Source organism: Phyllostomus discolor, chromosome 2, assembly GCF_004126475.2.
Source record: "Phyllostomus discolor isolate MPI-MPIP mPhyDis1 chromosome 2, mPhyDis1.pri.v3, whole genome shotgun sequence".
Taxonomy (NCBI): Eukaryota; Metazoa; Chordata; class Mammalia; order Chiroptera; family Phyllostomidae; genus Phyllostomus; species Phyllostomus discolor.
In genome coordinates, this window is record NC_040904.2 from 165,408,648 (window position 1) to 165,418,835 (window position 10,188).

Sequence of the window (10,188 nt, forward strand, 5' to 3'; positions counted from 1 at the left end):
CAATATTCCTTTCTGTGTATGAATCTGATACTGTGTCAGTGACCTTACAGATATTTTTATTTAATTTCCAGAGCAGACTCTGAGGAAAAATGCAGGTAAGGGAACTGTGTTTCAGAGAGGTTAAGGAGCTGAACTAAATTACACCGCTGCAGAGCCAGTCAGTATTCAAACTTAGATTTGCTTGACTGTACAAGCATTTAAAAAAAATCTGTTTACATTATTTAATCTCTTTATGGTGTTTTTAATCCGTTGCCTCCCAAGGGTCTCCATTTCATCATCTTCCCCCAAATTACACAATCCTTGTGTCACCTCCAGCTCTAAATCTAGACTGGCTTTGAGGGGGGAAAGAGCAAAGGGAGCCTGGGAAGGCCGAGGGGAAGTGGGCAGAGCTGATAATCAAGTTGTAACTCCTACTCAGGGCCTGTCAGGTATTAAATATTCAAATACTTACACTGGATGGTAAAAAGCCATTGACCCAAAACCTCTCCCCAAGTATCTGCCCCTCTGCTCTAACCCTCTACTGGAATCCCCTACTCCCTCAGGACCTCTCCACGGTTCAGTGACTAAAGGGTTAATTAACTCCTAACACCCAGGAATTCTTCAGGACCTAGCTAAGGCAAGCTGCCCTCAGATTGGTCAGTACCTCCTCTACAAGATATTAGATGTCTTGTGTATTCCCCTAGGACCTGGGATTACTAACAGAAATGGAAGGGGTTACAACTCACTGCTTTCTCTGGCAGGTAGGATTAATTAGCAACTAGCTCACCTTTTTGGATGGGAATCAGGAGCCTTTCTGTTCTCTTCATTCTCCTGGGTCTCCCAAGGAGGTGAGATGTTCATTTAGTCATTTATCAAACATCCTTTCCTGAATTAATTTAACAACTACTTATTGAGCACCTATTATGTGCCAGGCCCTGTGACAAGCATTAGGGGAGCAATAGTGGAGAAGCAAGCTTAATTTCTCCCCTCATGGAAGGTAGTCTACCCAATTGGAAAAACAGAAACATAAACAGATAATCATAATATAGTGTGCTTAGTGCTGATACTAGGGCAGTATGGGGTGTAATGAAAACGCCCAGTCTCCTCTACTGTGGTCAGGGAAGGCTTCCTGCTGGCAGTGATGTCTGAGATGAAATCCAAAGGGTCAGTGGGAAGGTAAGCAAGTGAAGAGGGTCCCTCAAAGAGGGAACAGCTTATGCAAAGGCCTAGAACTGAGAGAGCTCACGAATAGGGAGGATATGAAAACAGTTCAGCCCTGGCTGGTGTAGCTCAGTAGATTCAGCACAGGCCTACAAACCATAAAGTTGCCAGTTCAGTTCCCAGTCAGGGCACATGCCTGGGTTGCGGGCCCTGGTTGTGAACTTGCAGCAGCAACCGGTTGATGTTCCTTTCCTTCTCGCTCCCTTCCTGTCTCTCTACAAATAAATAAATACATAAAATCTTTTTTTTAAAGCTACACAGATACAAATTTCAGATTGGCAGAACGCCAAACATTTGCTAATTTTACTCTGTGTATGGGACTGTGGAGAAGCAAATACTAATTTATTGATTGTGAGGGTGTAAATTAGTACAACTCCTATAGGGTTACTTTGGCAATATCCTCAGAATTAAAAATTACCATTCCCACTTCTAGGGATGATTCCTACAGATAAATTTGCACTCATGAGAAACACTGTATATAAGTCTGTTCACTGCAGCATTGTTCATAAAAGAAAAAGATTAGAAGTAACCCATATGTTCATTAATAGGGAATTGGAGGCATAAATCTTAGTACATCTGTACAATACTGTGCAGCTGTAACAAAGAATGGGAAAGCTCTCCAAAATATTTTTTTTCTATTACTGATTCTAGAGACAGGGAAGGGGAAAGAAGAAAGGAAGAGAATCATTGGTGTGAGAGAGAAACATTGATCAGTTACCTCTTGCATGCACCCCGACCTGGGACAGAACCTGCAACCCAGGCACGTGCCCTGATGGGGAATCAAACCAGTGACCTTCAGTTTGTTGGCTGTCGTCCCACAATACACCAGCCAGGGCCAAAATATTTTTTAAATGAAAAATAAGAAAAGGTTCAGAACTTAGCATGGTGCCTTTTGTGTAATAGAACAGGAAAACCAAGGATATTCATTAGTATTTGATTCAAGAATCCTAGAAGAATACACAACATAGCTATAAAAGTGGTTATGGGGTGGTGTGGGGAGACAGGGATGGGAGTGAGGCTTTTCACTGTATACCTTTAATTTTTTAAAAAAATTTTGAACCATATGGGTGCTAATCAATTCAAAAGGTTGAAACAATGTTGACACACCTATTAAAATGCCAGATATGAAAAAGACTGGCCATCTCAAGTGTTGGTGAGGATGTGGAGCTACTGAAATTCTCATACACTGCTGGTAAGAGTGAAAAAATGGCACAACTACTTTGAAAACAGTATGGCAGGGTCTTTAAGAGTTCAGTGTATACCTACTGTGTGATCCAGCCATTCCACTCTGTTAATCCAAGAGAAATGCAGGCATGTGGGCACACAAAGGCTTGTTAAAAATTTTTTGGTTACAGTTTGCACTCAATACTACTGTGTACTAGTTTTCAGTGGCACACAAAGACTCACACACGGATGTTTACAGCAGCCTTGTTTGTAAGAGTCACAAACTGGGGGACTTCCGGCAAGATGGAGGAATAGGTGGATGCACAGTACCTCCGCGTACAACCAAGATTAGAAAACCAATAATTTACAACAATAATTTACTATCAGAATAACACCAGATCCGGCAGAGGATTTATCTGAATGGAAGTCGGGCAGCCAAGAAGCTGAAGTAGACGCGTTCATCCGGACTGGTAGGAGAAGACGAGCCGGCGGGCGCGGGGCTGGCTCGGGTCGGCAGCGCGCGGAGGTCGGGGGAAGGTTTGGTGCGAAATCGGCGCAAAAGCCATCCGGGGGCGCAAGAAGGCAGCGGTGATCCCTGAGTATGCAAGCTGCGGCTGGCAGACCCAGAGGGGTAGCGATTGTGGACCAGGGCAGAACTCGCGGCCCAGAAGCCCAGACAAGGGTCTGAGTCCAGGGGAACGGAACTACCGCCATTGTTTTCTCCTGCCCCGCTCCCGCTCCCGCCCCGCCCCCACATATAACAGCACAATCTAGCGACTGGGGTGCCCAGCCCCGGTGAGCACCTAAGGCTCCGTCCCCCCACCGTAACAAGAGCAACCAGACGGAAAAAAAAAAAGGAGAGACAGGGGAAAAAATATGTTTTCAACAGAGCAGATCAGTCCCCCAGGACTCATCCTTTTGAGCGACCAAGAATTAGCCAATCTATCAGATGCGCAGTTCAAAACATTGGTGATCAGAAAGCTCACGGAACTGGTTGATTTTGGATGAAATTTAGATGAAAGAATGCAGAGTACCATAAAACAGATGCAGGAAGACACGCGGAGGAGAGCCAATAGTGAAAGGAAGGAATCTGAGTCTCAAAACAATACAGTGGACCAGAAGGAAGATAGAATCAACCAAGCAGGAAAGCATGATGAAATAAGAATCCAAAAAATTGAGGAAAAGATTAAGAGCATCCAAGACACCTTTAAACGTTCCAATATCCGAATTATAGGGGTACCAGAATCGGAAGGGGAAAAGCAACAGATTGAGCACGTACTTGAACAAATAATAAAGGAGAACTTCCCCAATCTGGCAAAGGGAACAGTCTTCCAAGAAATCCAAGAAGCTCAGAGAGCCCCAAAGAAGTTGGACCCAAGAAGAAACACACCAAGGCACATCATAATTACATTAGCCAAGGTAAAAACGAAGGAGAGAATCCTAGAAGCAGCAAGAGGTAAGAGGACAGTAACCTACAAAGGAGTTCCCATCAGACTGTCAGCTGATTTCTCCAAAGAGACCTTACAGGCAAGAAGGGGCTGGAAAGAAATATTCCAAGTCATGAAAGACAAGGACCTACATCCCAGATTGCTCTATCCAGCAAAGCTCTCATTTAGAATGGAAGGGCAGATAAAGTGCTTCTCAGATAAGGTCAAGTTAAAGGAGTTCATCATCACCAAGCCCTTACTTTATGAAATGCTAAAGGGACTTATCTAAGAAAAGAAGATAAAGAAAAGACATGTATAGTAAAAGGACAGCAAACTCACAAATATCAACAACCACACCTAAAGCAAAACCAAAAGAAACTAAGTAAACAATTAGAACAGGAACAGAACCACAGAAATGGAGGGCACGTGGAGGGTTAGCAGCAGGGGGGTGGGAGGAGGAGAGAGGGGGAAAAGGTATAGAGAATAAGTAGCATAGAATGTAGGTTGAAAATAGATATGGGGAGGGCAAGAATAGTATGGGAAATGTAGAAACTAAAGAACTCATAAGTATGACACATGGACATGAACTAAAGGGGGAAATGTGGGTGGGAGGGGGGTACAGGGTGGAGGGGAGAGAAGGGGGGAAATGGGACAACTGTAATAGCATAATCAATAAAATATATTTTAAAAAAAAAAGAGTCACAAACTGGAAACAAGCTGCAAGTCCACCAGCAGGTCAGTGGGTGAGCAAACTGTGGCGTTCCCGTGCAGCCGAAGGAATGGACTGTGGATCCACACAACGACACGAATAACCTCAACGATGGGGAGGGAGAGGCCAGATTTTTTAAAAGTGTTCATACTGCACGATTTCATTTATATACAATTTTGGAAAATACAGACTAATCTATAGTGATAAAGACCAGGTCAGTGGCTGCCTGTGTAAAGGGAGGGGAAGGGCCAGGAGGGAGAGATGGATGCTGGGAAAATCTTGGGGTGATGGATATGTTTATAATCTTGACTGTGATGGTTTCAGGTGTGTGTGCATATGTCAAAACTTACAAAATTGTACATTTTAAATGTGCAGTTTATTGTATGTCAGTTACATCTCATAGAGATGTTTAAAAATAGTGTTGGGATGAAGAAGAGGGAAAAGCCAAGGATGATGGCTAATGAACTCTTTTAACGTGCTTGGGCAAGACAGACGCTGAAAGGGAAATTACAGCGTAATGCAGTAAGTGCTGTAGAGGAGATGGGGCAGCTGCACTTGCTCCACAGGGTTCAGAGAAAAACGCTGCCTCTTCCTGCTCGCCCCCCGCTGCCCGCCCCCAGTTCATTACACTGATTGGAGCTTTTTAATGTGCCTTTATTGTACACCTACTATGTGTTGTGCTCTTCACTTATGTAACTAGAAAAAACAAAACCAACTTTTTCTACCCCAAAGAGGGAGGTTGGAGATCTGTGGGAGAATCTAGTCAGGCTCTTTGAAGCAGTCTTTTAAAGCTTTGGCTAGTTTTGTGTTACTAAGGGAACAAGGATTATAAGATATATGACTCAGAAATGGACCCTCCTTTCTTATTCCGGCAAGCCTTTGTAGGAGAGGCACTAACACCGCCCTGAATAATAATGTACAGGGCTCACTCTGCTGTAGCTGGGCAGCCTAGGACGTCCTAGGGCAGAGTCTCTTCTTTTGAGGTTTGATTAGTTTTTCTCGATGTGAAATCCCAAACCACCTGCATCACTGCATCAGAATCATTAAATGCTTATTAAAATGCAAAGTAGTGGATTGGTACTAACACACACCAACATTCGCTGGTTTGGGGGTTGTGATGCCATTTTATTCTTTGAGGTGAGTGTGTGTGTGTGTGTGTGTGTGTGTTCCAAAGGTCACTTACTTTCCAAAGGGTACTCGGAGGAACAGAGCCTCATTTGCATCGCAGGAGCCTGGAAGGGGTCTGGTCTTGGCCTGTCAGCCTGCCCCGGACGATGTCGCCGTATGGCTCTGCGCCAAAGCTCACTGGAACACGGGCAGTTGGGCGCCTTTTCTCCGTTCCTCCCCTCCACACTCCCGCCTCTTCCAGACTGAATATGTTGGATTCGGTAATATGTACTTCTGAGGATAGCTGAGGAACCACAGGGAAGAAGGACCTGGGGCTTCCCAGAAAGGGGCTGGGTTTGAAGGAGTCCTTCCCGGGAGTTCCCAGGGAGAGAAGCGGACCTGAGGGCTGGGAGCCACGTTAGTGGCTGGGGTTCATCCGTGAAAGGACCTGACCCCTTAATAAAGATTGAATTTCTTAGCTGTTTTACACTTGGATTATAGAAAAAGTTAAAAATCAAAGTTTTTTTTAAACCCTCACTTGAGGATATGTTTCTATTGATTTAAGATACAGAGAGAGAGACATTCATGTAAGAGAGAAACATGGATCAGTTGCCTACTATATATGATTGATCCCCAGCCCAGGCATGTGCCTTGACTGGGGATCAAACCTGCAACCTTTTGGTGTCCAGGACGATGCTCCAACCAACTTAGCTAACTGAGCAGGGCAAAATCCAAAGTTTTCATGTTTTCCTTTATTCACTGAAATTCTTTTTAGTTTTTCCCCAACACTTTAGTCAGGTATAACCTTGTGTAGTCACACGTCAGGGAGAATTCACAGCTGTGTCCCACTGAACATACAGTTGCGTTTTATTCAGGGAACTCACACCAGGAGCTCTCGCCCATGGCCAACAGCCAAGCGAGTGGCCCAGGATCAGATGACACTGACAGTCAAGCAGAGGACTTGGGTGCGGGCATGAGAGGAGCCTTGTTAACCATCCTTCTACATGGAATATACAAACTAGAGAGAGGTGAGGAAAATGCTGACGCTTGGGTTTCATATATTGTATCTGGTTTAACACAAAACACCCGAGGCATGTTGTCCCCATTTTATAAATGTGCTTTGAAGAGGCTAAGTTGCTCACGGTCACACAGCTAGTACGTGACCATGACTAGATCTGAACCCAGATCTCTGGATCTAACTGGTTACAATGTCTCCTACTGCTTCCTGTGGTGATGGAGGCTGGCAGACATGGCACTTAACAGCCTGTCCGTGCACCAGGGACACTTGTTATTCTCTATCCTACAGAATTTTGTATTATTTGATGCTATCCAGGCTATACTGTAGCTCATGGAAACAATAAAGGCATTAAAAAGGGGAAACAATAAAATCAGTGGTTAATGGAAAACATTCTAAAATGCATCTACCTTGAGTATGGTGGGTTTTATTATCATCCAGAATATAAAGAACATGGAATGTGGAAGAAAATTTAGGGTCTAGTCCTGGTCTGTTTCTCATTAGCTGTTCAGCCTTAGACAAGTCAGTCAACCTCTCTGAGCCTCAGTTTTCTCATCTTGAAAATTATTCCTACCTCACAGACTTGTGAAGGTCAAATAAGGAGACAAATCCAAATACTTCTTCAGCTGTAGAATGCAACTTGTATCTTTAAAAACAAAGATTTTATTTATTTGTTTTTAGAGAGAGGGAAAGGGAAGGAGAAAGAGGAAGAGAAACATCGATAGGTTGCCTCTAACACATCTCTATCCAGGGACCTGGCCAGCAACCCAGGCGTGTGCCCTGACCTAGAACCCAACCAATGACCTTTTGCTTTGCTGTATGATGGCCCAGCCCACTGAGCCACATCAGTCAGGGCTGCAACCTATATCTTAATTAATGTAAGTATTAACTCTATCATATTTGCTGAAGTTGCCCTTTGTTGCAAGCAAGGGGACCCCCTTTGGCCTCTTCCTGGCCACAATATTTGTGGAAGCAGGAGTCAGTGGCCTTTAGCCAAGTTAGATGGATGGTGGTTGATTCTGCCAATTTATTTCCTACTCCAAGCTTTTCTTCCCTCTTATCAACACATCTGCATGTCAGGAATAAATTTTTTTCCCTACAGTATCATTTTTTGATGGAAACTTCCAGACCAACTCAGATGGGAGAAAGGAGGAGGGAGGACAAAAGCCCACATTTCTTCAGCATTTCAATCAACAACCTCATTTTCTTCTAACAGTTGAAGTGAACCTCTTATGAATAATGGATGATAGCCTGATGAATATGCACACAGCCTATTATGCCTGTGAGGTTTGGTAAATAATTTATGAGCTGAAATGCTCCTCACCTTGTTACTGTACAAAAATTATGGGGGGAAAAACCATATTTACCCTTTGAGCTGGTAGGGTGATCTGTCAGAGTGACAACAGCCCAGAAATAGAGTTTTACATCATTGTTAAAATTAAAGTAAATACAATAAAATACTCTATGTGCATTTCAGGGTGGGAGGTCTGTAAAAAATGGGGCAGGCACAGCCACACTCATTGTCACATCCAAGTTCTCAAAAACCCTGGCTTCTCATCTTAGAGTATCCCTGGGTTGTTAACAGCACTCAGGACCTCCCCCTTCACAGCCCATTCTCCTCACAAGGACTTCGATGCGACCAGTCAAGATGGACTACAGCTTCCTTGTTTTAAGAAAAGTGACCAACCACAACAAGCCATAACATTATAACATTTAAGTCTCCAGGGATTTTTTATTTTTATTTTTAATCCTAAATGCTTTCAGAGATAACACGCAAGTAACAAACACACAGGGGGGTTAAAAAAAAAACTGGCTGGAGAAGCACCGGGAAATGAGTTGCTCTCACAGCTGAGAGGTTCTTTTCGTGCTGACCAACCTGACTCCCTCCTGAATCACCCTTCAGCTCACTCGCAGCTGCCCAAGCCTCGGTCCCTTAGCAACAGCAGTGGTGCCTTTAGTCTGGCCACCGAGAGGGGGAGGGGCAAGATGGACTATGGAGGTAAGGAAGGTGTTTAGGGAAAATATGCACGAACCTGGGGAAATCTGGTTGCTCCACAACTTTTGAAGCCTTGGAACAGAATCAGTTCTCCGGCCAAGGAAGTAAGGACACCACGGATTATCTGCTTACATTACTAGAGTTTTCTAGGAATAAAGTATGTGCCAAGGGAGACTCTTATTATGAATAGAGCATCCCTGATAAGCTGGGTGCTTGGAGAGCAAGCAAAAGAGGAAGCAGGAGGCTCTGTCCCACATCTGTGGGGTAAAACAAAGTATTCTCAGGAAACAGAATGAACAGCCTATGAATGACAAATTACACAATGAAGTTATTCGAACAATGATGTAATTAAAATAATAATATTAATTAGAATAACATAGTATTCAAGAAGGCTTCGTGGAGGAGATAGATCTTGATAGACTTTGTAAAGAAAGAAGGGATCCAATTAAATAGAAAGACTAGGGGATATATCTAGCCAGGCCTTCCGGATCGGGCGCTGCCTATCTTTCCAGCTTCATTCTGTGCTGTCACTTGCTGTGTTCCAGCCCTTTGTGCCAGCCTTTGGTTCTTGAACACCAAGGTCTTTCCTGCCTCATCGCCTCTTCTGCTGTTCCTTCTGCTTCCTGCTTATTCTGTCTTCCAAACTTTGCCCTGTTCACCGTATATATGACTTCTTTAGAGGTGTCATCCCTGCCCCTGGGTGTTAAATTACCTTCTTATGTTCTTAATTATCATGTATAATGATATATTTATGTGTTTATTTTTTGTTTAATGTCTGTTTTCCCAGTAAACTATAAATTCCACTGGACACTTAGCAACCAGGCCAGGTGTCTGGCCCATGGTGGGTAAAAAATAATAAGCATTTTTAAAATAAATGTAGGATTAGAAGGTGTGGGACGTGGGAGCGAAGGGGAAAAAAGTGCTGGGCTGAGGATTCTGCTGAGGAGTTTTATTTGGCATGAGAAGCAGAAGGAAGCCACTAGTGAATGACATCCTCTCCCTATCCACCCTTGAAAATATTTATATTGTTGACTTTTTCTAAAATTATAAAATATATACTATTCCAAAAAGATTATATTGCAAATTTGCACCAAAAAAAAGAGACTGTATTGGAAATATTGTGAGGATACAGAACAACTAGAACTCTCATATGTTACTAGTAAGGACATAAATTGGTTCAAACATTTTGGAAAACTATTTAGCAGTAGCTACAAAAGTTAAACACATACTCCAAATCTAGCAATTCCACTCCTCAGTGTTTACCCAGTAGAAATAAGTCCATATTCACCAAAAGACGTGTAAAGAAAGGAATGTTCACAGCAGTTTTATTAATAAAAGACAAAAACAGAAACAATCCAATGGCCAACAATAGTAGAATGAATAAACTGTAGCATAATTATGCAATGAAATATATATAACAATAACAAAGAACAATACTGCTAGACCCTACAACATGGATAAATCTGAGAAACATCTGTTGAATGACAGAAACCAGACACAAAAGATAACATACTGACTCCATTTATATGAAGTTCAAGAACCAGCAAACCAATCAGTGGTGATCGAAATG